Source organism: Opisthorchis viverrini, assembly GCF_000715545.1.
Source record: "Opisthorchis viverrini unplaced genomic scaffold opera_v5_38, whole genome shotgun sequence".
Lineage (NCBI taxonomy): Eukaryota > Metazoa > Platyhelminthes > Trematoda > Opisthorchiida > Opisthorchiidae > Opisthorchis > Opisthorchis viverrini.
In genome coordinates, this window is record NW_008751695.1 from 1,985,841 (window position 1) to 1,991,840 (window position 6,000).

A 6,000-nucleotide genomic window follows, 5' to 3' on the forward strand; every position below is an offset into this window, starting at 1 on the left:
TTATTTTATCCTTCAGGAACACCGAAGAACGCCAAAATATGCTAAAGTGCGAATTCGTGTTTTATGTCGCGTAAACCGGCAAAAAATCCAAGTTGGCGAAGGTCAATGACCTTGACATTTCGCTCACTTAAACAAAATGCTACGTGCAACATGTCACGGGAAGGTGCTAATTGATTAAACTACCTTCCCATTAAAATAGCAACTTCGAAAAGCCTATAGTTTCGGCGAACTCAATTTGGGTGTGTCAGTAGCCTGCGGCGTGTTATGGTTGCTCTGTACTTACATGCGGCCCTACCAATCCCCACTGTCCTCTCTGGTACCACTCCTGCATCTTTTGCGATGCACTGTGGGTCCAAATCCCGCTGCGCGATCCGATTCTCTCCTTTTTGGTGTGGTCTATCGTAGCCTCTCGAGTCCCCCTGAAGGTGACCGATTCCTCATAGAGCCCTTGAGCAACTCTCCTCGAAATACCATACCACACATCTCCTGCTGGTAGGTGACTTCACCGCTCCAAAGGCCTCCTGGATGGAGGTTCAGCGCGTCGAATCAAGCGGACTTTTTTCAGCGGCGCTGTTTGAAGTCGTTCAGCAGAGCGCTTTGACTCAACATGTCGTTGCACACGCCAGATACCGTGCAGGCTAACTACCACCCCTCCTGGATTTGGTCATCACCAACAAAAGACACTTAGTTGATCAGGCAACAATTAACGCTCCCCTGGGACACAGCGACTACTGCGGGCCGACCCTTGATTTCATCTGCTATTAGGCCAGAAATTCCGAACCTCAAACGTGGTTTCGAGACTACTGCCGTGCAAACTTCTCAGGAATGCGCGTCTTTCCTGAGCGAGTTACACTGAGACTAGCTCCGGTGGACGAATTATATGGGATCATGGTCCAGAAAGTTCACGAGGCTGGTGCGATGTCGTCCCAAAAGAACATCACGCGCTCGGATGCGACGCAGACTGCCAAGAAGGATTCGGCGATTTCTGGAAAAAGGTCTCTAATTTTTCCAAAAAGTCTAATACAGGGGATACAGAAGATGAATTGGCATTTCGTGAAATGCGGAACCACTGTAAATCAGAAATCCGCCGACGAAACATAAGAAAACAAGCCACCATCCTAGACGTCGCTCGGAAAAACAAAAACGTACTGTTCAAATACACGAGACATCGCCGAAGAAACAAGCCATCCGCGTTTTCTTTGAGGGATAGATACGGAAAACCGACGAGTGACACAAAAGTGGTATCTGAGGTTTATGGAGAACACTATGCAGGTATATATTCACCCCCAGCGTCCTCGTCACATGCACTGTTGTCAAGGCGCAACTACGAACAGCTTCTAACCGACTTGGTCTTCACGGTGGAGGACATTCGTTATCTCTTGCACAAGATCAACCCATTCTGCGCATTGGAGCCCGACGGCGTCCATCCAAGGATCCTGAAGGAAACATCGTCTACACTGGTAAATAATTTATACCGGGTGTTTCGTCAGTCGTTTGACGATGGCCACCTTCCCTCTGCCTGGAAGGAAGCGATTGTCACGCCAATCTACAAAACTGGTGACCGACTATCGCCTGGCAAATACAGGCCTATAAGCCTCACTAGCGTGCCGTGCAAGGTGATGGAACGCGTTTTGAAGCGGGCTATCTTATATCACCTTAATTGCAGCGATCCCGCTGCTCCACAAACTCGAGTCTTACGGGATTCAGGGGAAAATCCTTCACTGGATCAAGGTGTTCCTACCAAACAGATCATTCGGAGTGAGAATAGGCTCAACCCACTCTTCTCAAACGCCGGTCTCCATTGGAGTTCCTCAAGACTCCGTCCTGGGACCAGTGCTGTTTCTGATCTACGTCAACGACCTTTTCTGATGTTCTTGCAAGTTCATGTCCACCCTTTGCGGACGATTTGAAATCTCGGAGTTTTAATTCCAATGCCCTCCAAATGGATGTAGACGCGGCGAAGCAGTGAGAGTTGGACTGGCACTTTCCTCTGAATGACGAAAAGTGCGTCCGTATCTCATTTTGAGGAGACTCCTCAAACTGTTCCATCTCACTGCACCATGAGAAATTGGCCCAAAAGGCATTCACCATTCTACGGGTTATCCGACTCATCTTCTCCAGTGTCACTCGAATGAACTTCCAAATGCTCTATTGGGCCTATGTTAGACCGCTCCTGGAATACGCCAACTAAGTTGTCTACTCAGGACGCAGGAAAGACGTCATCCTTATTGAGCGTGTCCAGCGAGCCGCTACGATAATGGTTGTTTGCGCAAATGCGTGGACTACGAAACGCATCTCGCAATATTTGATCTCCATCCCCTGGGGTATCGTCGCCTCCGAGGACACCTAATTCTCACCTATGCCCTGTTTGAACAAGGCTTGGCAAACAAGCTTTTCACAGTTGACCCAGCAAACACAGGTCGGGGACATATTAAGGATATTTTCAAGCTCAGAGCACACACATTCTTTGGGCAGAATTTTTTCTCATTTCGGTGGGTGGCTGCGTGGAATGACCTTCATCCGACGGTTGTCCACGCTCCTTCTAGAACCCTGCTCAAAGCACTATGCAAATCCTCGAGCTGGCAAGTATACTGCCCCGCGCTGAGAGTATAAAGAGAGGTGCTACACCCCTTTTCACTTGTGCCTTTCAGGTGAACTACAGCCGCTGAACGACAAAAACAGAACCGACCCGGAAAAATTGGGCAAATCCTTGATCCCTTGTATCAATCCGTGAATCCGTAAATTGAGGACAGTATGCGCTCCCCTTTGGACACTAGCGTCCGGTAAACACAACTACGAATTAAGGCGCCATCAGCTAGAGTGCTCCAGAACCCTTTGTGCAACGCACCCAACACAAGCCCAGCATGCGACGATAGCCAGTGTTAGCCAGTCTAGTCATGAGAAGACAGCAAGCTCCAGCTTCCTTCCAGACTAGTGTATGTCCAACAAATCTTAGTTTCCTACACGAAATCCACGTTGGCTAAAGGTTCGCATGGAATAGCCCATGAAGTAGCAGGCGGGAATGGAAACGGCTACTGACGAGTCGGCATGTACGCATCACAGTAGAGATCTCAAACCGCCATCGCCAACGAAAGAAACTTCGTTGAATGATTGTAAATTAAGGCTCCGCTGGGATATGATGGTCACTGTAGTGAACTCTGACCTCAACTGCTGCTGGGCCAGGAACCCGGAACCTCAAGTGTGGAATCGAAACTTCTGTCGTGCAGACTTCTCACAAATGCCTTTCTTCCTTGACCAACTTAAACTAGGGGCCAGTTTCAGCCAAGGAGACGTACATGATCATTGTCCAGAAAAATAATAGGGCTGAGGCGGTGTTAGTTTCAAAAAGCCCGTCGCGCAGTCGAATGGACCTAAATTGATTCAGCGTCTTCTGGAAACAAGGTTCCAGCTATTCCTTAAAAAGATAACTACAGGAGACGCATAAAGGGCTGGTATATCGGAAAATGTGGAACCGCTGTAAATGAAAAATCCGCCACGATAGTAAACCTCGCTCGGATAAAAATGCACTCTTTAGGTTCATGAGACACCGCCGAAGAAATAAGCCAACGGCCTTCTTCTTGAGGGGTAGCTGCAAGACACAACTATGACCATTCTTCAAAAAAGACAGGAAGAAACATCGAAAAACAATACTTAACATATTGGGGACCTTATCATATCCTCGGAGGAGTAAGCTCACGTGTTGTTCGAACAAAGCGAGACAAGATAAAGAAAATCGCCTGAGAGTTACAGACATTGTAACCCAAAAACCGGATTAACGATGACCATAAATAAAAATGAATGGAACTAAAATGCATGAGTCAGAAACGGTTTAGGGGGTTCTAATTAAAACGGCTGCATCCGAAGGACACCTTGAGGTTTCCTGGAGAACAATAATAGTCAACTTTCGGAAAAAAGATTTTTCGGCCTTCCACTATTTTCGTGGATTACCTGGTCTAAATTCAGCAGTCTTGAGGCCTAAACCACAGGTTCATCCTTCTTCTGGGTTATTCAGGTTCAGCTCTACTAATGTGGGTTGCATTTCTAAAGCTTAGTTTCGTTGAAGTAAGTTACAAACCATTTGGAAGGGCCTTTGTCAACACAAGTGCCGCATTTCGCAATATGTTTAGACATTTATGGTCCTTTCAACGTCTTATAGAGCCTGTAGGCATTCTTGCTTTTGACAGTGAGGTGTGTAACCATGCCAAGTTACTCATCGGTATCTAAGTCCTGAAGACCTTCCCCAAGCATTTTTTGTTTAATTTGATAGATGGTTATAGATGGTTGCAGAGGGCGCATTTGCTCTTCATGTCCGACCAGCGAAAGCATCTTCTGAGCGCAAACAAGCTACAGAAATTGAAATTTCTTCTCAAAAATTTAGGAGCTTTCCAAAAAGGTTTTACGACGTTTGGTAAAGTTCACTTATTCCTTTAGAACGAAACCTATCTTACCAAGGATGACAGGATTTGACACTCTTTTCAGTTTCATTCGAACTGCACAGCCCTAGAAACCAGTGCATTTTCGGTGTAAGGTGTTCTGTCAGAGTACGTTTGGTGGAGTTCCCCCTACGAATAAAAAGTATTCTACTATCAAATGATGTCAGCTTGCCGGAAAGCAGCGTACGATTTTGTGAAGCAGTTAAACAGGAAAAACTACGTTCCGCTGTTTTTGTGGTCTCTAATAAAAGTTTTTCTAAAGCCGGAGCGGCTACTTTATTTACCCAGCCAAGGAAACAATTCCTAGTACTTATAGTTACACTAAAAATTGGAAACTCCACGTCACTGACACGACCAGCATATAGGTATCTGGCGGCATTCTTGGTTCTGCATACAAAGCCAGAACAACCCTCCAAATTTCCAGCAGGACACATGACCTCCTTACTCTTCTCAGCTGTATGTAGTTTGGTACGTGTTATCTTGTGAGCAAGTGGCTTCCCAATTCTATTTTCGGCCTCCATTTAAATCCTGGCGCCGTCAGCGTTGAGTATTCGGGGTCTTCTTTGGTGCGGGCTCGCCTGTTCCATCAGGAGAAAACCGACTAAGCTTCCATAACTTCACACTTGCTTTAGAGTGATACCTTCACAGTTTGTGTTTTCTGACACGCTCATTCATTTGTAGCCCTCCTTATCGACTGGTGATGTGTCTTTGGGCGATCTGTTTGATATTGTCTGATTGTATATCGAGCTCCTGTTCAATTATTTTTGCCTAAAAGAAACCACATAAACTTTTCCTTTACGTGGTCCAATAATACCACTCTTATTTATGCACTATCTTGTTTTTAAACACGCTCACCATTTTCTCCTTAGATTAGCTTGCTCCCGAGGTGAGAATACGCTGATAAATTTGTTGCTAGTATCATTATTTAAAATAAAATACTCCGTACCATTTTGGTGAGTCAGAGATGTCTAGGACCTGTGTGGACCATAACGCATTACATACTTTCCAAAAAGCTTTATTCAAAGGTTTCATTCAGTCGACGTTGCCGTTCGGTCGGAACGCGGTTCTTTCTGGGGTGTCGCAAAAAACTGCGTACAAGCCGATGAAATGCGCGTTTGAACAATCTTTCTGGGTGGTGAAGTAGCAAAATTACGCTATTCGAGTCAATCCCATTTTGTCCTTTGATATCATAGAGGAAATGAAAGCTGCACTAGCAGCAGCAGGTAGAATGGTTCTTGCGCAACTCTGAAGTAAACATTTTGGAACTCATCTGGTGTTGCAGCCAAGTCTTGGCGTAATACTCTACCCCTTTGTCTCGCAACCGAAAATTGCTTACATACTGTAGGCGAATCTTATACACTAATGCTTTTTGTATAGGGACTTGTGAATGAAGCGCATTGCAACCCAATTCAGTCGTTTGTAACTCGTCCAGGATTCACTGGATGCAAAGCGCTAACTAAGTGATGATCACAAATCAACATAGTGACCCGGTGGTTGCCAAATTCAAGGCCAGGAAGGTCATATTCCTGAAAGTAACCAATAAATGCCAGAAATCTACCGAGACTCT